This window comes from Pygocentrus nattereri, chromosome 3 (genome assembly GCF_015220715.1).
Source record: "Pygocentrus nattereri isolate fPygNat1 chromosome 3, fPygNat1.pri, whole genome shotgun sequence".
Lineage (NCBI taxonomy): Eukaryota > Metazoa > Chordata > Actinopteri > Characiformes > Serrasalmidae > Pygocentrus > Pygocentrus nattereri.
Window position 1 is genome coordinate 27,948,467 of NC_051213.1, and position 27,048 is coordinate 27,975,514.

General features: G+C 39.5%; 1 long non-coding RNA gene across 1 annotated transcript in view; it reads right to left on the reverse strand.

Annotated features, from left to right (window-relative positions):
• Nucleotides 1-631: 631 nt before the first annotated feature.
• The window catches only part of LOC108434879, a 62,159-nt gene continuing 35,742 nt past the window's right edge, over nucleotides 632-27,048 (reverse strand). Inside the window, exons 3-4 of the long non-coding RNA XR_001858398.1 lie at nucleotides 2,753-2,882; nucleotides 632-1,535 (exon numbers count right to left, since the gene is read on the reverse strand). This is a non-coding gene — a long non-coding RNA (uncharacterized LOC108434879). The remainder of the gene's footprint in view (nucleotides 1,536-2,752; nucleotides 2,883-27,048) is intronic.

Genomic DNA, 27,048 nt, shown 5'->3' on the forward strand with positions numbered 1-27,048 from the left:
GAGAAAGAGCGAGAGAGCGACAGAGAGAAGCAGCATGCTTAATCTTTCCTCTTATCTCCCCGCTGTTGCGAGTTCTTCTGGGCAATTTTCTATTCAGGCTATTGATTTTTATCACCTCTGCTAAACCTCTGTGACAGATTATTTTTCAAAGACTAAAGCTACTTTTCCCACACCGGCGACCCATATATTGTTTCAAATGAATGATAAATAGAGAAATAAAGTTTCAGCTATTACGCTGAGCGCACTGCGCTTTTGATTATCCCATCTGGAGCAAAAATGCCTGCCTCTATTTTTCTTGATACTGCTGCCATCTCAAAGGAACACATGCAAGAAATAAGCAAGTGGCCTATTTACAAGGTATTGAAGTTGTTGACAGAAATAAAACTTAAAATAACTGAAAAATGTAATATTGCTATGATGTATTTTACTATGTTGTGATTGTAATTTATGATTTTTATTTTGCCAGCTTTTCTCCAATCTGCTCCACAAGCTATCAATGCTGAAGAAAAGCTAACAGGGGTCTATTAAAATTAAGCAAAATAGATTATTGATTTCCACTGCCATTTAATCAGTGTTTACCACATTAGTTTTTTAAAAATAACGTATACATTTAAAAACAGAACAAGAAGGAAAGTTGAAGGGAGCTTATTATTAGCTCAATAGTAGGTACCAGTTTATCCACTGTTAATACCACTAACATTCAAAATATGAATGCTATTTTTAAAAATATACTAAAACCCTCAACAATGCAAACACTTCTTCTTTCTCATTGTTTTTAGCTCATCATTAGCTAGTACCTGCTATTTAAATGTTAAATGTGTTATAACAAGCCTTCACTCAGTCGACCCTTGATATGAGACTGAAACTCAGTTTCTGATTAATTCCTTCTACAGGAATTTCATTGATTATTCAGATTCTGTCTCGTATGGCGCCTTCCACAATGTTGTACTGAAGTAAACATTCAGGCTGTATAAATCCTCTCTGATAAAATCTCTCTCTCCCTCTCTCTCGTGCTCTCTCTCTCTTACACATGAAAGAATACTCATATTTTCTTCACAGTACACATTCAGCATGTTACTGCCTTTGCGTGACAAGTCAACTTCCCCTTACTCTCTTTCAATCATCCAGAACTGAATTAGTCATTGCCACTGTGGTGCACTTCATGGATGCCCCCCCGACCCCACCAACTGCTTTGCTCTTGCTCCCCCATGATTGCAAGGTTACAGGATGGCAGCGTGGTGACTTGTCGAGACCGCAGATCAGGTACGTTCTTATAGATTTCCTGTCAGAGAGCCGAGGCCTCAGTGCTCCGTGGCAGAGAGAACGACTTCAGACGGACGGTGAAGACAGAGGATGGGCGGGGCTGAGAACACCTCTCCCGCCTCTCCAGCTCAGCCAAGGTGCCGCTCCATCCATCAGCGCTGTCGATGACATGATGAATTACCCGTGTCACTGTCAGCGCCGTCAGAATCAGAACTTCTGATAAGGTGCACCAACCACCCGCGCCCAGCCCTGAGTGTCCGCTGTTCTCGCTCCTTGAAACAGAGCAGAAGCCACAGTGGGAGTGAATGGCAGTGATTGCAGGGGAGTCAAAAGTCTGGGGCCCTCTGCTTGATGTCAGCAACAGTGAACAAAAGTACATGAACCAGATTTGTGTACTGAACTAGATTTGTGCATAAAATGTATTAAGTTAATTTTGTTCATTTTACAAAGTAACCCAAACAACTTCACTGATGTTTACTGAAGGTTAAAGGCCCCACATTCAACATTTGCATTTTTCTGTTACCAAAAAGTGAGTTCTGTTCTGATTGCCCTGTATTGTGCCTCATGCAAACAACAGTGTGGGATGAAACATTCCTTATAACCTTAGTGTAAATGGACATGGCTAAACTGCCCTAGGCTTACTGACCAGATATACTGAAACACATTGTTTTGAAATCAAATCAGGCTGCTGGATGCTATGGACTGGGGTATGAACAATATATTTTAAAATATTTAAAAAATTTAAAAATTAAAAAAAAAAATTCACAATGTTTTTACACTAAAATCCAGTTTTCAATTATATAAGCTCTTTAAATGATTAAAGTGTCCAAGTACTCAGGGCCAGTGTATGCCACATATAAACAGCAAACAGCATAGTATCAGACATCTTTAAGTCTGGTTATATTTTTGTCTATTTTAATAAATTAATATGTTTCTTAAGGTGCCTAAAAACACATGAACAAGCCTATTTGAGAATAAGCGCAGTTCGTTTCAAGTGTGAGACTGAGAGCTGAGCTGGTTTGAGATGGTTTAGGCGTGTAGTTTGCAAGAAGCTAACTGGTGGAGTGAACCTAATCATTCGCTTATTCTAATTCTAGTATAAATTCTAATAACTACTTGCTAAACTATCCTTTTAAATTTGGAATATGTGAAAACACAACTACGGAATTTGGAAAACATTTGGTTTGCATGGATGATCTTTCCAAACAAACCTTTTGAATCTGGGAGTAATAATTTCACTTAATTATGATAACATATGCCAATATTAGAGAATATTTGGTAAGAGACACCAATGATTTTTGCCATGATTAACAGAAGAAGAGCATCAGTTAGTAGATGACTATGAAAATACTCATCTGTCAGGGAAACTCGGCGGTGGGAGCCGAACGAGGGGCTGACTAATGAACAGATAGGCACTAATGAGTATTCCAGCGGTGGCCCATTTGATAGAAACTCTTTAATTTCCATGATTGAATGTTTCTTTAATTACCTGAGACTCCCATGGTGGTTCTACACATATGAGAGGTCACTCTCTGCGCAGAGGTTGGAAGGGGGAGTTTCCACAGAGAAGCTACCGCGCTTTTGTGGGCCAAAGAATCCACACAACCCTGGGTTTGCACCTATAATGCAGATGCAACATTAGTAGCAAAGCATCTGATTATACAGTGCTCTTTTTATTTTCTTTGTGATTGGTTGAAAGTTGTAATTGTAGGAACTACACCAGCCATCCACTTTATTATAAATCCTTACATGCATTTTTACAGAGCTGCACTTGACTGTATGCTCTTGACATTCTCAACATAGCATGTAAACATATAAATATGTGAAAAAATCCTCTGTGCCAGTGTCACTGTTGTGTTCAGCATGCTCCACCACCCAAAAATATCTGATCAGAGCAGTCCCGTGGTCAGAAACTGGCCACTCATAAATCAGGGTGGTTGGCAAATTGTGCATAACTATCAATGGACAGCAGTCTGTAAATTGTACACCTATATAGTGGACCTTTAAGGAAGGTGGACCTCATATAGTGGTCGGTTCTTGTTCAGTGGAAGTACATGCGTGAAACACACTCATATCATACTTTCTTAAACCAACTCTGCAGAAGCAGGAAACATCACAGGACTCTTCAGGATGGTCATACTGTGCCTGCCTAGACAGTTCTTGTTGGATTGTTTTCAAATTTCTCTTAATTAGGTCTCCGCAGTCCTCGTCAGGGGTCTGACCTCAGGAATGGGCTACGGGGTCACTCCCGGCTCCTCGTCTTTGAAGCCGAATGCCCCTGCCTCTTGCCGCCACTCTGTGTGGCCTTGAATTGCAAATTGTTTTAAAGCAGGCATAATGAGCTCCAGTGCAAAAACGCTCGGCTCTTTGTCTTCCTCCCTCAGCCCTCAGCACAGCTAAATGAGTTACGATTGCTCCGCTGAATTACAAACGATTATTTCCCGCCGTCGGCATCCGTGGCCCACCACAGGCATACGGAGAGAGCAGAGGCAACTGGTATAGCAGGTTTCTGCGGCTGCAGTGAAAGGAGTCCCTTCGCTTAAAATGCTGAACATTAATTATGCCTGTAACTGACAGCTTCCTGCCTTCCTAGCATGCACTAACTAGTTACTGTTATAAAATAATCATAAGCAGCATACAAGAATTAATGGTGAGATGTGTTGACATGCTAGTGAGGAGCATCTCAGAGGCCTCACCATGCTGATGAACCTCTGTTATGCTATTGTTGTTCATACCTGTGAAAATTCCACATTGAGCGAAACTGCATACACTCAAAAGGTTCCATCACAGACAGTACCACCAAAAATGGAAAACATGATACTATTTGGTGAGCACCGCAAACTATCAGGTGAGCACCCAATAATATGTATGTATACTATGCAGCATCTGGTGCTCACCACACAGTATGTAGTGCTCACCTAATAGCATTTGATGCTCTCCAAATAGTATCTAGTGCTCACCTGATGGTATAGGGTGCTCACCAGATTTATACCTAAAAAAATACCTACATCCCTTTCACCTAAAAAAAAAATTAATAAAATACACCACGTCCCGTCAGGGGCTCCGTACCGTATGCATTTGATCTGTATTTTTATTACTTTGTTTGCTTTGCTTTTACTTTCTTTTTCTGAAACGACACACTGTAAAGATTTACAGCTTTTTGAGTTTTCTTCAGTTAACCAGTGCTTATGCTGAGTTAATTCAAATAAGTATTAAGTTCAGGTAGGTCTCTTAACAACTAGACACTAGACAAAGGTGTGATGATTTAACAAATTTCAGTCAACATGTCTTGGCTGACCTCATTTATTTTAACCCTTTAAGGCTGATCCAAAAACATGTCTTTTCTGCCATTTAATCTTCTCTTCTTCAATGTTCTGCTGCATTTATTTGATATGTGCAGAATATGTGATATACTAAAGCCAAAGGTTGTTAGATCTTTGTTTAAATTGTATTACAAAACACTTTTTGAACAAGAAAACACAGGAATAGTAAGAGGGCACACATCAGTCATGCTTTATCATGACTTTAATTAAGCAAATCAACAATAAGTGCTTGTTGAATAGCACTGTAGATGAGCTCCCTCAGAAAAAAAATCACATTCAACAATAAAGGAAGTCTTGTGCATCTTTTATACAGTGATACAAAACACGGTAGCGTCAGTTCAAGTCCAGAACTGAAAAATGGATTTTGACGTTCTAGACCTTATTTACCCACCCATGCTGACACGTTTCACTCTGGCCACGTGTTAAAAATTCTCAGAATAGATTACCAACGAGATGCTTGGTTTGATAGTGTTAAGATAAACATTGTGTACATTTGTTTTTGAGTCTTTCACCTGCCTATTGCTTTAATGGTAAAATATAACGAACAGAACTGAGCAAGAAACATAGCTGTTCAAAAGTGTTCTTCCTCTGGGGCTGAACAGATTTCTATAACGCAGATTCAAAGCTCACACTTGTCCCCTTTCTCTCTCTCTCTCTCTCTCTCTCTCTCTGTCTCTCTCTCTCTGTCTCTCTCTCTCTCTCTCTCTCTTAATATGAAATCTTTGTAATCCTATAAGCTGGTGTGTACAGAAGCTTGTTTTTGAAATTTGCCTGGTGTGTGTGTTCTGGCCTGCGGGTAAGCAGGTGAGAGCCCCCAAGGCCTGGTTGATATGCATGCTGGAGGCTCTACTGCGCCCTCAGTCCACAATCTCTTTTCTAATTAACTGCCTTTTACTCATGTTGGTTGTTTTGTTATTTATTTTTTTCCCTGCTATGAGGCGAACTGTGCTGCCTGTGAAGTCTGCGAGTGAGTTGTCCTGGCACTTTGTTGTCACCGAAGGCCTTTGCTGTGCATGTTCCATCTTTTTCCATTTTCTTTTTTAGCTCTTGTGGGGAAAGGGTTCAATTCTTTGAGGAGAATTTTGTAAGGGATGAATGGTAGTAATTGAATATGCTTGAGTGTGCATGACAAAATCAAATCACATTCAACCATCTAAGAGAAAAATTAAGGTTATATATCGGAAAAAGTCCCATCTTGATTAATAAAAAATAAAAAATATCAGTTAGCGTTGGTCAAAAAAGATGCTAAATGCTTAGCCATGTATTTTTTTGTGTGTGTGAACGTCTGTGTAACCCTTACTTAATTAATTAATAATCAAGCTATTATGACAAACAGATGTATTGATTTAATTGCATATGTACATATGTAAGCAAAATTTACATTTTGTTCTATCTGTCTTTGTTTCTTTGTTTTTCTCTGTTTGTTTAGTATGCTCTCCATTGGTTAATCATGGCTATTCGTCACAGACTTTCAGTTTGGGCCTTAAATGTGACATCTATGATAATGTTAAATTCTGATAGTGCCCCTATGGGATTCTAATAGTATGTTAGTGCTAAACCAACAGTGATTGAAATGAAAACATTTGTAAAATACATTCTATATTTATTTCAAGCTTGTAACAGACACATAAACATAATTTTACCTTGTAGCAGTTTTACAGAGACTCCCATGGTGTTTTACAGAGACTCCCATACTGTCTTCTATCAGGTTCAAATGCATTGGTAAGGCTACTTATACTCACAGAGACCTATCTAGAACCTATAAGCCTATAATGACATTTTTGGTCCCACCTCTTGTAAATCAAAATGTTATTAGTTTATTACTCCTTTTTCAATTCCTTATTATGTTAAAGGTTACTCTGACATATTAGGCCTTCTGAAGTCCTAGCCAATGGGAGAGATAGCTTGGCTGTATTAATCTAGATAATACAGGAGAAAAAAAAATCCTGAGTAAACAATTTTCTGTTGGGTATTTCACGAGTTTAACCCTTTTGTTTTCAATCAAAATTACCTCAAATGACCTGAAGAAGATCAATTATTAGGCAATAAATACACAACTGTGTGTGTGTGTGTGTGTGTGTGTGTGTGTGTGTGTGTGTGTGTGTGTGTGTGTGTGTGTGTGTGAGAGAAAGCTCCTTTCTGAGACTCAGTGACATCACCAGTGGTCGTATTAGGATACATTTCATGCTTGGCCCCCTCAAAAGTGCTGCACTGAAATATATACCTTTATTTGATGTTCCTCTCTCTGCTGTTAATTGGTAAAGGTCTCTCTGACCCTTTTGATCTCCTGGACAATCCCTTAAATTCCCAAATCTGCTGAGCCTCTCTGTGCAAGACACTCAACCTACACTCAATAACGTAGTCTCTCTCTCTCTCTCTCTCTCTCTCTCTCTCTCTCTCTCCTCTCCCCCTTTTTCCTCCCCAACTTTTTTTTTCTCGTTTTCTTGCCTTTGGTTCGAGTCCAGACTCCACAGAAAAAAGAGATGACAGTTGTTATAGATATGCTGGTTTAATTACTTGTCAGCTTATAGCCGATATCTCAGCTAGCCAATGCGGAAGCTTAACTTTCTTCTCTCTCTCTCTCTCTCTCTCTCTCTCTCTCTCTCTCTCTCTCTCTCTCTCCCTCTAGTAGCTTAAAGCACGCTCGGCCTCCAGCGCCTTTCAGCATTTAGCCGTAAAAACCCAGGAAATCTGAAAGATAAAAACAGGAACAGCTTTTCTAATTTTTATGGGGACGAGTGGGCAGTTTTCTGTCACTGCTGGAATTGGCTCTCTCTCCTTCTTTCCTTCCTGATGGAGAGAAAGAGAGACAAAGAGAAAAAGGGAGAGAGGGTGGACTCAAACAGAAATCTCATGGAGAGAATAAAATTACATCCTCAGAGGGCCGCATCAGTGGTGTGGTGTGAAGAGTGAGCAGAATTTTTTTTTTCAGGTTTGTGTTGAGGCTGCTTGTAAATTGAGAGATAGTCCAAAGCCTTTTACAGACCCAGAGCTGCCCTTCACTTCCAAAATCCTTTTAGGAGCATATGCTGAAACACAATCACTTATGCTACAAGCTGCAGGCTGTGGTCAACATGGCCAAGATAATTTGGTCAGAACAGATGGGCAGCAAACATACAAGCAAGAAAAAAATAATCAACATTTAATTTGTTTCAAGTTGCTATCACTGGCAATAACAAAAAGTAAATATGAATTCATGGAACCAGGATACACTGTGGGAAGAAGACAAGTTAGCGGAGGGAGTGTGATGCTCTGGGCAGTGTTATGTTGGGAAACCCTGGGTCATTCGTGTGGATGTCAACTGACACTTGCCACCTACCTAAACATCATTGTGAACCAGGTAAACACTTTCATGGCAAAGGCATGGCAGTGGCCACTTTCAACAGGATAATGCACCCTGTGACACTGCACACACTGTTCAGAGTGGTTTGATGAATGTAATGCAGAATTCAAGGTGTTGCCATGGCCTCCAAAGATTTCAATCCAATCGTGCATTAGGCACATAGAATTTCATTCAGGACAAACGGACACATTGGGTGGGCCACTCTCCAATTTGAAAGAGTATAGCTAATATATTATCATTGCTTTATTCAGGTGCTGAAAATTTCTGATAGCTTTCACATGTAACGCAGATGTTTGTAGCATCATTTGACAAAGCAGAAAACAAACGAATCTTTTTGATGTTTATTGAACGAAATAGTTGCTGGGAGCTGATCTGTCATTTTGACTGTCACCATGCCAACCACAGAGACCATTGTGACTAGTCAGTCAGTTTATGTCACCGGAGTAAAATGAAAAAGAGGATGCATAACATAATGTCACATTTCAACCATCCCAAAAATTATGCAAGATGTAATCAGTTTTACACGTGTTTGCATTAATTTATTGTTGTCCAAGTTGGGATTCTCCATTTTCTATTAATGCCACATATGTTGTTTGTAAGTAGAAGAACTAAAACACTGGACACCTTCCCCATGTCTCTCTTATTAACACCTATTAATATCCCCCACCATCTTACATACTTTCCATTCAGCACAGACAGGTTCTTTGTTACAATATCCTTGGTTACTATAGTATTGCTGCTCCGTCTCTGAGGAAAACCTTAATAAATTCCATTGTGGGGGTGGACAAACTCACAATACACATGAGATTTGCTATCTTTGATGTCATCTTTAGTGAATTTAGAGTATTTAGGGGAAATGCTAGAGCTTTGTCTACATAAAGTATATCGTCATTGTTCAAACCTCTGCCTTGTAGCTCCACCTTCCTTCTAAGTAATCACAGATTGTAGCTCATGTGTTGTCATGCACAGTTTGTCAAACATCCTCTACGCCATTCATCACTGTTCAGTTCCTGACCACAGAACTACTGTTGACTATTATTTGGCTGGTGGATCAACACAGCAATGACAGTAACATGGTAGTGGAATGGCAACAGTGCTGCTAGGGTGTCAAATTTAAGTTAAGAGTGGTCCACCACCCAAAGATATCCAGTCAATGCAGCAGCTCTTTGGCCAGAAACAGATCACTGATGAAGGGCAAGAGGACTACTAACAGAAATTGTGTATCAACAGGTGAACTACAGTCTCTACCAGCAAGATAAATCTATAAGGTTGGGTTTTCTAACAACGTAGAGAAGGAACAGCTTTCATAAGAATCTGGCTGGCTAGCAAATTTTGCTTACTGTTTATTTCATTTGTTATGCAAAAACAAAACAAACTGACAAACAAATGTGAACAGATGGGCTACAGTCTCTAACTGTACACCAGCAAGGTGAAGCTACAAGGTGGAGTTTTCCAATAAAGTGGCTGAATAGAACAACACTGACATGTAGTTTAGCCTCTTAAAATGTATTGGTTAGACAAGACAATATAACCCTAGTTATATATGGTTATCGTGCTATGCTCAGTAAGCTCATATGGCTTTGCTAGCTCTTCTTCTCAACTCTACTCATAGATTTTATATACTGCAGCAAAAACCATGTGGAGGTCACATGTGCTTCAGTGTGAATGTGTGCATTCATGCAACGGACGTCATAATGTATGTTGTTCTACAATGTAATATTATGATATCAAAGCCATCATCTTCTTATGTGTGTCCTTTGAAGTGCACACACACACTTGCCAAGACATGGGGATATAAGATCTGCATGACTGAACAATAAGGGTTTTTATTAATAATTGCATTTCTTTACTGCCTCTATTTAAATGGGTTTAAGACGGCTCATAAAGCAGGCCACTGTGTTGTGTGTGTGCTGAGGCTCATAAAAATGAAGATCATCTGAACGATTGCTCTATTTCCACAGGCTCATAATTTAATTTTGGCATTGCTATCAGAGGAGCTCACACTTAAGGCTGTGATTCACACCAGCGTGGGCAGCAAAGGCAGCATCACATGAGCACAGGAACAACTTTTAAAGCACTTAATGTGATGTTCCAACCACATAGCTTAATATCATGGTTATGAGATGGCTAATTAATGAGACGTTTCATCACCCAAGGAGATATGAGGAGAAAGAAAAACAAAGAATTTGCCTTTTTATGGAGCAAGAGGTGAATCAGAACGACCTCTTGTGTAACTCAACCCACCACGCTCAGCTCACTGTCTATTTTATTGTAAACTCCTACCTTGTAGCTGTACCTTCTTGGAGTACAATTAGAGACAGTAGCTTTCTGACCATAGAGCCACTCTTAGTTGGAGAGTTTTAGTTGGTGGACCATTCCTAACCTAGTGGTGACAATGACCACTACCATACCACTGCTATATTAGCATCGCTCAGCAGCAGCCAAATGGGGTAAAGGGTGTTTGAAAAATTGTGTATGACAACAGATGGTCAATAGTCTTTAATTATACTTCTGCAGAATTGTGCAAAGCTCAGAGACCACCCTTGATGTATTTACATTTCTATCAAAATGGCCATTACTAATAGAGATAAAATAATAAGAAAATTAGTAAGTCTATCTGCTCAGGTTGAACGAGTAGTGAGTAATCTAGGTGTACTATTTGATTCTGAATTAAATTTTAAATCCATAATTATTTGGATAGTGACACATTTTTGTAATTTTGCCTCTGTACACCACAATGGATTTGAAATGAAGCAGTCAAGATGGGTAAACATTGAGCTTTAATTCAAAGGGATGTAACAAAAATATGGCATTAACCATTCAGTAATTACAATCATTTTTACATAGCCTCACTATTTTCACATTGTCAAAAGTAACAGGACAAACTAACACAATTAGGAATACAAGGATTCTTTTTATACTTGGGTGCAGATCCTCTGCACTCAATGACTGCCTGAAGTCTGGAACCCACGGACCTCAAAGAATTCTGAGTTTCCTCCCTTGAGATGTTTTGCCTGACCTTTACTGAAGCTGCCTTCACTTGCTGCTTCTTTTTGGGTCTTTTTGCCTTCAGTTTTACCTTCAATAAGTGAAAAAAGCTCAATTGGGTTGAGGTCAGGTGACTGACATTTCATTTGCCTTAAGAAGCTCTTGGGTTGCTTTCAGAGTACGTTTTACTCTTCTCTTCCCATCATTCTGGTACAACCTATTATTGTTTTCATCTTTCTAAAGAGTCTTGTTCTTAAACTGAGCAGACTTCAGCATCTTTGAAAGTGTTTTGGATCACTTGGATCAAGAGAAGCAGAAAACGCAATGAATGTCTAAAACTGAACTTTAGAAGTGTGGAAGTATGTCCCTGTAGATTTCTTTGAAAAACTGAAAGCAAGTTGCCTGAAAAGAAAGGAAGCTGTAATAAAGGCAAAAAATCGACTAAATTCTGAATATTTTGACATTTAGCTGTTGAGGGATTCTGTTTAATTTTATGTTAAATATAGGTTTTCTTCCTTTTTCATGACACTGACAAATTAATAACTTAATACTTAGCAGATGTTTTAACTAGAAATTAATTTTGTTCTGTGAATAATTGATAATGTTCTCTGAATTTTGCACAGTACTGTATATAGTGGATCTATAAAGCAAGTGGGCCTCATAGTAACTTAGTGATTGGACTGATAAGGCAGGAATTTTTAATATAGTGGACACTGCATGTGCACAGAATTCTGAATATAAAATCAATGGTCTGCACTTGACTTGGGTCACCAATTACGAGTTCTGGACATCTCTCGGCCCATTAGTTCAGTTTGAACAAGGATGCAAATGTGATGATGTAATGGAGGAAAGGTCACCAGACAACAGAAGAATATGATGCAAAAATTGCTGTTTATTTAGAAATATTGTACCACATGTTTATGGGAAAATAATGCACTAACTGGGAAGATGATCATGTGTCAAATATTTGCGCAAATTTCTCTGTCTTGAGCAAGAATCGGAGGAAAACATGCCTCTTGCCGTTCAGTGTTAGCTATACCTCCGAGCCACAGCAGGCTATTTAGACACCCATCTCCCAATTATTTACAGTATTGATTTATTTAGTGAGCAATTGGGGGACTGGGATGGGAAAATGAAGTCAGCCATCATAGCCGCTTGCCTGGGGACGGAAACTCTGCAACAGAATCTCATGCACTGATCCGTGCTGAAACCTCTCACTTCTGTCATCACAAATGCTGATCTGAAGGTGGGAGATTAGCCTTTATAAGTCTCAGTTCTTGCTGGCAATAGCAGAAGCATATTGCAATTTTAAATGACCCTTATAGCTCATTGAAATATTTGGAAAATTCTGTTAAATGTGTGAATTCTAAACTTTTAATCGGTAACATGTTTGTGAACCTGTTGATACAGAATGGAAATCAAATGTAAATGTAATTCATTATGCAAATTACTATGAAATAAATAATGAAATTACACAATTTGCTTTAAATACGTATATAGGTTACAGGCCAAATGACAGTATCCCAATGAGTAATGAGTTTGTGCCTTTTGCAGTCATACAGTGCTTGTAGCAAAAATAAACAAAGGTAAGTTTTCAAAGTTAGACACCATGGATCTTGAAATTTGAAGTAGTAAATGCTTACCTGGTTCAATATTAGTGTCTGGTGATAGCCCTTCATTTGATTCACTGTCATTGCTTAGAGTTTTAAAGCTGCTTCTAATTATTTTTGGTACACTCCTCATAGCTGCCCTCTCTCCTGATGACAGGCCTCTGTGAATAACTGTATGTGTGTTTAGTTCTTTGTTGGGACCAAATGTTCCCAGCATGATGGAAAACGTCTGCAATTTGACATGGTGGGTACATTTAGCTGCTCTCCATGAAGGAAAATGCTTTTTCCCTCACTGCTTTCATTAGCAACAGCAAAGGAAGTTAAGGTTGGAATTGGGTTATGTTTTGAACAGCAGTAGTTACACACACTCATACAGAAGAACATGAAATAATCACAAAGACAGAGAAGTGTACTAGTGAGGAGGATGCATGCCCTGACATGTCCCTAGACTTAAAGAATTTGATTAATCTTCAGAATCTGATTCAGAATGCACACTCTTTGTTAATTAGGAATCACTTCTTTGTAGCTCTACGTTCAGGTATGTGGTTAGAGATCACATCTCATCTGTTCTTGATCAATTTCATTTTTATGTGATCAAGAATTTTTATTGTTTCACAAAACAACAAACAACAAGGGGATGGGGAGACACACATAACCAAAAAAAGAAATGAGACACTGACAGCAAGAATGGTCATGGGTACAACATCACAACATCAAAGAGGGGAGGTCTATATTCAATGCATACCTTGTAGGTAATCCAAAATATGTAACACAAAAGTTTGCCATGCTTCAACAGTCATGGGCTTAGAACAGTCAATTCGGCAGTACATTAAAGTTAAGTATGTTAAGTAAATTAACAGCCCAGAATGATTTCAAGTGACGTCCAGGGCTAATCCAGTTTGGTAGAATTGTCAAATCTAGCACATCTAGAAAACAACAGTTTACTCTGTATAACCTTTAAGCCTATATTGGATTTGTCATTCAGGAGACACAGACATGGGTCATAATTATATTCCATTCATAGTAAATCAGACAACACTGAATTTACATATTTCCAGAATTTGTCAACCAAGGGACATTCCAAGAAGATATATAAAAATGTACCAGAAGCAATGTACATATATGACAATAATGGCTCGTTTGGAGCTTCATTTTAAATCTTCTATACGGTGTAAGGTATGCTCTACGAATAACCTCGAAATGAATAAGTTGATGTGCTAGATTGTTGGATGATCTGCTAAAATTAGACCAAATTGTTCCCCTTTCTGGAGTATAATTTAAGACAGCAAGCTCTCTGTTCCATAATGCATTAACCGAAAGAGGTTTCATAGTAGCTTCAATCCACCATAGGATGAGCAGCTATAAGAAAGCCCCATGCAACCCCATAGGCTTTAAGCACTGATCTTAATTACAAATACACAAAGTAAGTAGAAGCTGGTAGACACAATGTAATCCTTAAAGCTTCAAAAGAGCTAAAACCTCCATCGTCATAAAGATCACCACAAACATTAACGCCCCTAGAAGACCAAGAAGGTTGAGTAAAAGGTTGTGCCCCTCTTAAGAGAATCAATTTCTGTTAAAGGTCCTCTAACTCTGCATCACAGGTCAATGAAGGATGGATTAAAGGGGCTGACAAATTGTACATCAACACATGGGCTACAATCTACTGCACACCAATTGATTTTTATCTATGTAGTAGTTGGGCCTAATAAAGTAGCCAGTGAGTGGATGTATAACGCAAGACTTTCTAATAAAGTGGACAGTAAATGTATCTATGCCTGTACAAACATTTTTGAAGGGTTATTAGTATATTTAATGTGGCAGTCATTGACTCCTTCCACATATGCAGGCATGGTTTGGTTCTGATCTGGGTCTTAAGTTATTCTCAAAAGCCTGAAGAAGCTTCCTCTGCCTTTTCAACCACAGGGCGATGGATTTACCACAGCGGAATCGAAAACACGCTGTGAAAATCGCTAATTGACACTTGTTGTTTTAGCTGCACTCACTTGTTCTTCTCCAACCTGCCAACATGTGGCATTTGTAAAGTTCCCGAGGAGAGACGAGACGTGCCCTCTGGAGCCTCTGAGCCACCGCGGAAAGTTTTATTTAGAAAATCAGACCTCAGTGAGGGAGTTCTCCACGGTCGAAAGGTTAGGCTTTTGATCTGAGCAAACGGATCCTTTTAAAGAGAGACGGAGAAAAGGAGAAATATTGAATGCGTGTTTGCGTTCACCCTCACCTTATTTTAGTCAAACACTGTGCCTTTGAAGTCCTGTTTGTTCTCCTGGAGCAAAGCTCAAGAAACAGTGAAGTACACAGTCAGCTAACTGCAACCCAAATCTACTTAAGTAGAATAGGGAGAGAGGTTACGGTGATGGTGAATGGTTTAAAATACAATTAGCTTTCATTTGATAGCCTGGATTCAGAAAATAATAATAATAATAATAATAATAATAATAATAATAATAATAATAATAATGATGATGATGATAATAAAGAAGGTTTTCATTGAAAATTAGTTAGCTTGTGACTTGTGAAAAGAAATTTCCAAAAGAAATTTTCATTTTTTACTTTTTAGAAATTTAAGGAATCTAGTACTATGTTACTATATGTTTTTCCATATCACTATGTCTATGAAAAATTACACAGTGAATATATATATATATATATATATATATATATATATATATATATATATATATATATATATATATATATATATATGTATATATGTATGTTACCCTTTGACTAACATCTTTGCGTTCGATGGATCTGTGTTTGAAATTTTGAGTTTGGATTGTTTGTGAGCTAAACACCAGCTAAACGCAAGGACAGATCATAGTCTAGCAAGGCCCCTGGGCACATGTGTCTGGAGATCCCACCCCCACCCCCCACCCACACAAACACACATATACACACACACACACACACACACACACACACACACACACACTCACACACGCACACACACACACACACACACACACACACACAACAGTGCTTAAAATAAAATACCTGAAGTGAGTACACAATATTTCATGTTTATATGCACTTTGCAAAATGTACTTGTAACACTTGATACCCTGCTGTGTCTACATTTTAACAGAGTGCTTTTTGTGTAAGATTTGAATCATGATTCCTTTTATTTTTTCTTTTAAGTCAAGTCATGGAACACCACTATGACATACCGTCTAAAACATCATATTTGAGTGACAACATCCCATGAGGCAATAGTAACATAAATCTTGAGAGGCCTGAGAACCAATAACATTTTTTCATATATTACATTTATTTAGTCATTTGTAATAAAATAATCTAATGTTTACATCTACTGTAGATTTGTGTGCATGTTTGGGTTACCTTATGCCTCATGATCTTTAGGGCCCTTGGCAGTCAGAAACCCCTGGCTAGTTATCCCTCCCTGTACCCAACCCAACTTATCTAGAGAGACAGATATGTCTCTTCAAAAACTAACACCAAACTCATCAAAATGCAGGCCAAGTTCTGCCCAGAATGAATGGGAAAAGGAAAGAGAGGGTTCAGATATCTCCTGGCTGAGGCCTGCTGAGGATGAGAGAGGACGGCCCCGCCATCTTTTGGAGTATATGTCTGTGATGGGCCCATGATAAATGAGAGGGCTCTTGTGGCCGCTGTGTTTGCTTAGACCTCTTGTTTTTGACATCGTCTCGCTTCAGTCCAGCCTCGGAGTGTCCACTATTAAAACATAACCCAAACTGACAACGACCAGTCCTCTGGGTATTCTACCCACATGGCTTTTCTGTCTGTCTCTCTCTCTCTCTCTCTCTCTCTCTCTCTCTCTCTCTCTCTCAGACTGGTGCTGTTCTGGACCAGAGCCTGCTGCGCTTGACTGTGGCCGGCTTTCCAGTACATTAGGAGTATATGAGAGAGCTGGCCAGAGTCCGTCCTGCTTCTCCACACATGCACATATGGGAAAGTGCTAGCTCCCTACCTGCATGAAGCTTTATTTATCCAAGCTGCTCAGACCCCTAAGAAAGACTCTCACTGTGGCCCAAGCTTGGGGGCATGCACATCCCAATAAATAACAGTTTCCTGGACGCCACTTCCGCTCTTCACGCATCTGTTTGAGAAAGAAAGTGGAGAAGTTTCAGCTTGTAAAGCATCTCAGCAATCCAGCAGGGTGGTGGAGGGGGACGGTCTGGCCAGTTGTTCTGAATCTGCCCACTTCTGGTGTGCTTGTTATGTCTTGGACCACTCGACGGCCTCCCGCCTACACTGAATAAGAGCTGCAGGCCGCGGCGCTTTTATTCAGAGCCGGAACAGTGAGAAAATCTTGAGGCGGCAGGGGGTCTGGGAAATGCGAGACACTTCTCACTCCAGTTTATGTTTTTACAAATGTTCAGAGCAGACAAGCGACGGCACAGGCCATCAAAGCCTAATGCCGTGTGTGAAGAGGAGAAAAGTGAGGGAGAACACAATGCATGGCCCCTCTGTGAGGGTGTGTGTGTTGGTACTGAAGCCTGTAATACAAAACTAAGCAAGCAGCAACCAAGCTTAGACAAAATGTACACTTTTTAAACTTAATTGAAATCTATATTTTATGGCTTATTGGTGCATGTGCAGTTAATTTATAATCAAAATGACCATTAAGGAGACGTTTTTCAGTATTAGTACCAAAACAGTAAAATATATTGGTAACACGTTCTTTGCAGTGGTGCTTTGTAGATGACTTATAAACCCTTAATAGATTATCAATAACACATCAACAACATATCAGTGAAGTAGTGATAGTGAAGCATCTGAATATACTGAAGTAAATATCTTGCAGATTTACTGTCGATACATTATTTATATTAAGTAGATGTGTTGTCAGTATATTACTTCTATTACACAAAACCTAACCTAACCCAACGTTACCCAAAACGTGACACTAAACCTGGCCCTAATCCTAACCCTAACCTTAACCTCAACCCTAAACCTAATCCTAACCCTCATGTTTTGACATGTTATTGAGGCTTACATTTTGCTTACATTTTCACAGTCAGAGTAATACAAAAACATTCAATGATGTTGAGGTCTGGGTTTTTTCTTCATTATTCTGAGAGCACCAGAAGCATCTTTGTTTAATTTGACAGCTACACATCCTTTCAGACTCATAGTGTTGAGTTGTCTTCTCACAGTGGAAGGATGGACAGAAAAAACCTGTGGATTTTTTCAGATCTAATGCAAGAACTGAGCTTTATTTTCTCCTCTCTCTCTCAAAGATGAAAGCTTTAAGAACTATTTATCTGATGGTGACAGTTTTGGTGGTCTACTGGGTCTTGCACAGGAGTCTACTTTGTTTTCTTTGACTTTCCCCTTCCTTATGCAAGTGGATTATCTTATATCGAATCTCCCAAGAAATATCTGCTAAAATAACTTGGCCGGTTTGACTAGAAATTAAATAAATGAAAGGTGGTCTCCTGGACTGCTGCATGTGCATGTATATGGAGTGAATGTATATGTGTATGTGTGAGTGCATTATAGAGTGAAAGAAATGGAGGAATAATTTTCTATTTTGTCAAATGTGTTTAGGTGAAATTGGAAGCTATGTGTGTGTATGTACTGTAAGTGTGTGTGTGTGCCTGTGTGTGATGGGGTGGTGTGTGGGGGGTGGTTTTTCAGCTCGTTATTCAGTAGTAGTGTCCTGGATTTAAATCCTGTCGGTCTCAAGTGGGCACATCACAAACCCAGCAGACTTTGGCAGGGAGCTGGCAGCCAGAGCTCTTAGGAGGCCTCCAGTTTAATGAGCATGAATAATGAATAACACTCGCTACACACCGCACACCGAGGGGGGATGCCAGTTTATTAGGCCAAGCCCTTCTTCTTTCCTCTTTCCTCCCTCTCTCCCTCCATCTCTCTCTCTTTCTCTCTCCACGGCCCTGCCGTCTTCAGCGAAGGCAAACTGCCTCTCCACATTCGCCGTGCGTCTGATGTGCTGAAAATAACTTTTCCGACACGCCGAATAAACAGCAGCTGTCATTCCTCGTCCAAGCTATAAATAAAAGGGGTCGTTTATCCGCCATGCATCGGAATAACATGGCCACAAGCTCACAAACGAGTGGGAGACGCAAGGAATAACGGAGAGGGGCCTGAAAAATGGACATGATGAGAAGGACAGCAGGGGGCTGCTGGTTTTATGATGACAATGTAAATATGAAACACACACACACACACACACACACACACACACACACTGAAAGACAAAGCAGGTTAAGCCAAGCCAAGCATGAGCATTCTCTTTTTGTGAGTGTTTCTGAATTATTGATAGATCTGATCAATATTTCCCCAGCCCTTAATACGCCCATCGATTCCTCCATTACCGTCAGCTTTATTTACCGGCCTGTCTCTCTTCATATCGGCTGTAACAAGCTACCACCGACCAGCGCAGCGCTGTAAATCTGGCCTTTAGGAGCAGCGCCTCTCAGGAAGGCCTGTGTTAGACTTCAGAAGGTCTCATCATCATCTAGTCAAACGTTTTGACACATCTAACTGAACCACATGTTGCCTTTACATTACAACTAACTGTTCCAAGCCCACTGGCTGCTTGGTGGGCTTGTTACTACTATACAAGTAAGTTTAGTTCTAGGCTTTTTTCTGTGTTCTGAATAGATGCAGGTGAGAAATAGTCTAACACTGTCAATCAACCAAATGTCAACTGATGTAAAAGCCTCCTGCTAACTTTTCCATCATCTTAACACTGATTTCACCATGTAGTTTAAATATAGGTGTGTGTCTCATTAAAGTCCATTAGTGGGGTCTTTATCCTTGCAATGTGCTTTAGCCAATCGGTTGTGTTGTGAGATCATTTTAAATCAGTGATCAAAATGGACCAAAATGCACCAGAACATCATTCTGGGAGTGAACGATGGAATGGTATTTCCAAGTGTGATTTCGAAAAATCTCCGGAGTTGTTTTTATATGTGAAACTTTGTAGTTGTTTTGCACTTCTGTCTAAAGTGTATGAATGATGTGAAGTATATTTTCTTGCCATGAATGCACTCCAAATGCAGCCCACAGTCTGTACAGCCCATGAGAGAGTATTGTACTGCAGGGTCTGCCTAAATAGTCCCCAAATTGGCCTGTTTTGCTGAAATATAGTGAAAACAGTAAAGAAACTCCATAATCAACAATAATAGTAGTTGCTAATTTTCTCATTTCCTCAAATCTAAGTGACATCATTGGGATATGCATAGGCAATATAATATTACTGAATGTTCTTATGTTACAAGTGTATTTTGAAATGTCTACAAGTTAGTTAATTCATTAGCTAATATAATTAGCTGATATGTAACAAATAGAAGATAATCATCTAGCTAGCAAGCCTGCTTATATCAGCTATTCACAGTGATCAGTCTTTCTTAATATCTGATAATATTTCTATATTTGGCATTTGGACATTTTGACTTTCTAGCTAAGTACATCACATTGTACATGAATCAGTTAGTTTAGTAACTTAGCTCTCTTTGTTCTGAGATTTTTCCCGTTTCCACGTAGCGCTCTTTGTTATAAATAAAGCTTGTCTTCTAACTGTTAGGGAACTAATGTTCATTTAAAATGCTGCTTGTCTTCCTTTTCAGTTGTAGGAAATCTTCTTAGGAATTCTTCTTAAGCTCCTGTTCATTTAACAAAATGTTTATTAATAAATTCATATGATGTTCATTTTTTTTATTTCCTTTCCTACATTTTTTAAATGAAGTGTCTCATATCTTTAAAAAATATATTTTTATCTCTAATTATGAAAAACAATGTGTAGCAAATGTATTTAATGCATTTAATTTAAGCAAATTTATTAAATCATGCTAATTGTAAAAATGTGCAATGACAATGTCAAAACTGGAAAGACACCTGTATATGTTTGCAACAATTTCTTTATTAGCATCTTTCAGTTTTTAAGTAGCTTAAAAAAGAGAGAGACCTCTGAGACCTGTGATGTAATATAAAAGTCAAACAGTCAACAGTCAAATTATAAATTTTAACAGAAAAATCTACATTTTCAAATGTACGAAATGCTTCAGACTCAAGCATTTAATTGTTTTTGAAATCAATACACATAAAAATCTGTAGTAGTAGTAAAGGTAATTGCACTATTTGGTTGAAGGTCTAACCCTCTGACTGTTGTAATTCCATAAGTGTTATTTCATAGTTTTGATTCATATTCTTCATTTCATATTCTAGGTCATAGGCTTCACTCTGATTCTAATGTAGAGAACAATACAAAAATAAAGAAATACCTTCTGTGAGTAGGTATGTCTAAACAGATGATTGATACTAGTACTTTACTTAGTCTTCTGAACGCAGACACATGCAGTGCTGACCTCCAGAATGAACGTGGTCCTGCATCAAACGCTCCAGATCTGTCAGTCATGCTGGCTGTTGTTACAGGGCCACACGATGACAGACGAAAGGGAAAGACTTAATTATTGATCAGACTGTAGGTTTCTCTTTTTTCTTCACCCTTTTAAAGCTACACCCCATGCTCTGGTTTCAAAAGGATTATAGTGGTGAGGTGTTCAGGGAGAGGCAGTGATTGTGAGAGTGAACAACATCATTTTATGAATTGTATCTTTTTTTTCTCTGCATCATGTGACTATAATATAACATCAACTTTGATTCAATTCTCTTGCTGCTCTTGTTCATTCCTCTCTTTTGATGGATCTGTCTTACATGAAGGAGGGTTAAGTAATAAACAGCACTACCATCAGTCTCAATCTCAGTCTGGGAATACCTCAGTGTGAGTGTTAGAAAAATAAAGAGAGAGACAGAGAGAGAGAGAGAGAGAGAGAGAGAGAGAGCAGAACATCTGTGCAATGGTATTTTATTAACATCAGCTTATACAATTTCTTGCTAACTTCTCCAATGCTAGCATCAAACAAATTTGGAAACATATTTTAGCTTTTTATTATGATATGTCAACAGAATCCCAATCACAAAATCAGATTCCAGATACCCACTGAGTTCATTCAAACCTGAATGCTTTAAAATGTGACTCTTTATGTTCACACAAACTTTTCTATTGACCGAGCAGATCTACTGGTCCTGCTAAAACATACACCACTTTATATACTACTACTTTAGTCCACAGCTTCATTCCTTCTCTTGTCAGAAATAACCTTCAGATAAATGTGTTTGCTATTGACATACAGCTAGTGGGGGAAAAAAAAAACTCTGCAGAGCACATCAAGCCGTCCACCATGTTCTGTGAGGCACTATGGAGGTAAAGCTCAGTGACAGCATTCGCGGATGCTGCCTGGAACTTTTTTCAACTGTGATTGCTGTCAACCATCCATGTCCTCCCATGTCCTCCCATGAAGGCAAGAGAAAAGGTGTTAGAGAGAGAGCACAGCCAAGACATAGGAAATTGATGATATTACTGTTGTAGAAAAAAAAATCTGTCCCTAAAAGTGTAATATGGCAGTGAAAATTGTACTCATCTCATCTTGTCCACGGTTTGTCCTCTCCTATGCTTATCCTGTTTACATCCTGTCCCGTCCCATTCTCATCCCATGCCTTCTTTTTTTCATCCCATCCTCATTCTATCCTATACCACCCTCATCCTGTTCCAACCTCATCTCACACATCATCATCTTGTTCTATCCTATCCTCATCCTGTCCTGTTGCATCCTCATCCCATCCATGTGTCATGTCATCCCAACTCTTCCTCATCCTGTCCCATCCTCATTTTGTCCCATCCCTTCCTCATCCTGTCCCAACCTGTCCTCATCCCTGCCCACCCTTATATTGTCCTATGCCATACAATCTCTATCCTGTACTTGTACAGTCCCATATCATTCTTATCCCATTGCATACCATTTTCATTCCATCCAGGCTTATCCTCATCATGTCCTTGTTCCATCTGTCCCATCCTATCATCATCCAGTTTCATCCTCACTGTATCCTTATCCTGTCTTGTCCTCTTGTCCTATCCTGTCCCATTCTCATCCCATCTAAATCCCACCCGTATCTGTGGTTCTACAGACCTTCCTTACAAAGCAGCAGCGATGGAGTTGTTTCCTCATGCCGAGGTTGCTCTTTTAGTGGTCAGGACATGAGTTGTCAGGTAGCTCATGAAAAAGTAATCACCACCCCTTTCCCCTCCTTCCCAGCCCTCCCCTTCCTCATCTGTCTCTCACTGTCACACGACATCATGTCTCAGCCTCGTCCGCCTGCCGGAGGAGGAGGAGGCGGAGGAGGGCGCCTTGTGCAGGTACGCCGCCACTTCCTGTCCCAGCCCATATGTTCCTGCCTCTTCTGACAGCGAAATCACGTCTTACGCCGGCGGCTCGAGTTGTTTACAGAAGTTTAAACTCCTGTGATATGCCCGGTGCACCCCTCCTCCTCACCCCACCTTGCCTGTTTTTAGACCCATAGATAATACATGAGCATGAGGTTTTAAAGGAGCCTGCCATATGCATGAAGGCATTAAGCGGAGAGCCAAACTGACAGCTCCATCTGCCAAACAAGCTCGGCATCGAGGAGAGACGAGACCCCTGGAGCTCTCCTCTCCTCTGTCTCCCTTTGCTCCTCACTCTGTCCCTCCCCTCTGTTCACCTCCTTTCTCCTCCTCTCTCCTCTCCTCTCTTTTTTCCACATCTCTCTGGAGGACGCCACGCTGTCATCAGTGCTGATACTAAATATTAATAATTTGTTGACCTCAAAGTGTTTAGGAAGTCTTGCACAGGCACAAGCACGTCCCCTTTGCAAATGCTGAATGGCATATGCAGATGTCAGGTGAGCCTTTCTCTCGCTCTCTGTTTTCCAGCCGCCCAGAAAACAGACAAGTTGCTGCAGAATTTGTCATGAATATTGCATTGTGGACGCCTGCACACACACACGCGCACACACACGCCACTCCTCCCACTCCAGACACAGGCTGAATTTGTAACAACAAAGCAAAGTCTGCACTTCTGTAGAGTATTTTTTGTGCAAACATTACATGCCTCCCGACATGCTTCCAGGACAAACCCAAAAAGGAAGGTGGCTCGCACAGATCCACTCAAATTAAGGAGTGCGTGTGGGATATGCACTTCATCCCTTGAACAGCAAATGAAACAGCCACTCGTCTTGAAAATACAAACAAACAAAAAAATAAACAAACAAAAAACACCCAGTAACTTATACGACTGAACCCTCTTTCTTCCAAGAGCACAAATAAACACAAGTTGCATCTGAGGACCTACACTTCTCACATTTCTACAGTTTAACTATCAAACGTGCAGATTCCTGCCTGAAATGTAACCTGACAAATAAAAAATAAAGAAAAAAAACACTGGCCCCATGTGTCTGCAAACAAACACTGTGTTTCAGTGCTTTAGCTGTCGACAGGCCATGTGTATGTGTATCTCCTTCAGCCCCAACGTCTTTATTGGGTCTTAACTGATGCCGCTCGGTGGGAAGTCGCTTGATGAGTATCGGAGTGTCAGTGAGACTCATTTATTCCACCACACTTGTCGGGCATCTGTGCCAATAACCCTCTCCCTCCGTCTCTCTCTTTCTCTGTCTTTGTCTTTCTCTCTCTCTCGCACTCTCCCTCCACATCTCTATCATACTCTCTCTGTCTCTTTCTATCTCTCTATAGCACCATGGATGGGACTGTATGCTGCAAGAGCTCCTGTTTCACAGACCCTGTATTGTGTCAAAAGCTTGGGGACACCTACAAACATGTGAAGTAAGTACACCCCATGAAAACTTTTTCAACATATTTGGAGATACAGATATCAAGTCTTTCAAATAAACAGTATTTATAGGTAAAGATGATGTAATTGAACAAGTGAAACTTAAAATTAACATTTGTAATTGTATATACTTTTTTATCTTTATGTAGTTTATGAATTTATATAATTGAAATAAACAGTAATGTTGTTTTTTCATGTGAAAAAAGTAAGTACACCTCTACGCATTTCACTACTTCAAACGTGTCAGTTTGAAATCAGGTGTACCTAATCACATGCTAATAATTAGAACACCATTAGGGTAATTTCAACCTCAGATATCCTGTCTGCTTTGCTTTTTTTATTGCACCATGTAGTATGCCTAGATAAAAAGAGCTCTCTGAGGCCTTCAGAAAGGTGGTTTTAGTTGCCTATAAGTTTCAGTCTCAGGGGTTTCAGAGACTGAAATATTGGAAATCAGTCCTTCTACTGTCTGGAAGATCATCAACAACTTTTCTGTGCCAGGCTGGCCCAGCACATTTATCTAAGAGCAAACACCAAGATGCCTTTGTAAGAAACATTTCATCACAGGATTTGTGGGTAGCTCTTGCCACTTTTGATGTAAAAGTGCATTTAAATGGAGAATTTAGAAAAAGACTGCATACATTTGACTTACATGGATAGGCTGGGGGAGGCACCAGGATGAAATCTTTGCTGTCTAAAAAGAACATCAAGGAAGACTTAAGTTTACTAATAAATATCTAGGTGAAGTCCTGGTTATTCTGGAACAATGTGCTCTGGACAGACAAGTCAAAGATAGAGCTGTTTGGCCACAGTACCAGAAACATGTTTGGCTAAAGACAAAGACAGCATTTAATCAGATGAACTTCATAGCAGCTATAAAGCATGGTGTTGGAAATGTTATGGCTTGGGGCTGGTTTGCTGCCTCAGGGCCTGGCCGACTTGCAATCAGAGAATTCCCCTTTATACCAGAGAGTGCTTGAGGATAATGTGTACCATATGTAAAAAGGGTGAAGCTGAATAAGTGGACCTTCTAACAGGATAATGATCATAAACCTATAAGTAAATCCACCTAATCAAGGAATGGCTTAGCCAAAAAAAAAGCAAGAAGTGGAAATGAAATGGAATGAACACGCAAGATGCTCTTCAAACACTGCACAGTTAAGAAAATTCTGCTTGGAGGAGTGGACAAAGATTTCTTCAAGTAGATACCAGAAACTGGTAGACAGTTATAGAAAATGGCTACATAAAGTTGTTTCTTTCAAAAGGGGCAGTACCAGTTACTAAAGCCAGGGATGTGCTTACTTTTTCAACATACAAAAATGACATCTCAGTTAACATTTTTCTCAAATTGCCTTTGTTTTTTGTTCTATTAAATAACATTTAGCCATACATACTGTTTAAATGATGATCAAGTACTGATATGACCATGCATGCTAAAAAAAAGAGAAAAAATCATTACTTTTCATGTGACTACAGCATTTGAAAATGGCAATGTAAACAAACATGTTTTCCTGGTTAGTCTGCAGTAACTTAACATTTGAAATATAATGTTATTCAAATATTACAACAGCAAAACAGGAAAAAACTGACAAAAGTTCTACCTCAATCAATCCCCTTGTTGTAATATCAGCATTCATCACTAGGACATAATTTCACCTGAAAGCTCAAACATTTCCAATGTTTAAATCATTTTTGTAAAAGCAAAATGGCCATTTCATGTCCATCAAATGTTTACAGGAATTTTAGTCTGACTGATTTGGAAAGTAAAATCAAGTTAGTCAAAAAGTAGCATCAAAAATGTGTGCCTAAACTTTTGGGAATTGTGATTACAACACCAGGGTCAACACAGCAAGATTTCTTACATTATCTAGACTACAGTGACACCACTTTAGTGTCTGTAATTGCAAGTGGAAGGCCTCTCTGTTGTAAATAGGGTTTGTTGAATGATTATTTCCATGTACATTAAACCTAAAGAACAACTTACAAAGATCAAAACAGCAGTTTCAGACATGTAGACATCCAATCACAGCAGACTCAGCTGTTGCTAGAATGCAACATGACCTCAGTGGTGAATTACATAATGTGAGACTGCATTCCAGCCTACGCTAGAGTTACTGTAGAATACAAATCACTGCAGATGATAAATGAAACATTCTAGCATAAGACCTGTGCAGAATCTTTCATGATCAATCATCATCTAATGGCTGTATTCATGTATACAGTTGTTGTTGATGTCACTCCCCTGCCAGAACTCTGTCCTGTGCTTCACACAGCTGATACCACTGCCTCACCCTGCGGTCTCAGCTCCTCCTCAAATATCACAGAGATGGAACCTTAGACGAAAGATTTGAAGACCCAGAGAGGTATCAGCACAACTGCCCAGTCAGTTCTCAGTAATGCCATAACAATCGCTGAAAGGCTTAACACTCTCACTCGGCTTTATTAGGAACTCCTATCATGTACGTCCCCACAAGGGTTACTTATTGAGCTCTGTCTAACTTTTAGATTCACTATATGGGTATACAATTGCAGACTGTGGCCCATTTGTTGCACAATTTATTATTCACCCTCAACCCCTTTCATCATTATTTAGATGGTGGGCTGTTTTTAAAAACTACTTTTTTGATCTTTGACATGGTAGTGACACTGTGGTGTGGCTGGAGTTTGTACACAAGTCAATGTCACAATGCCATTGCTAGGTTAAAGGTTCTTCATCACCCACAAAAATCCAGCCAAGAATGGCTGTGTGGCCAGAAACTGATAACTGATAGATAGTTAGAGGATGGCATGTGCATGACAGCAGAGGGGATACAGTCACTACCTATACA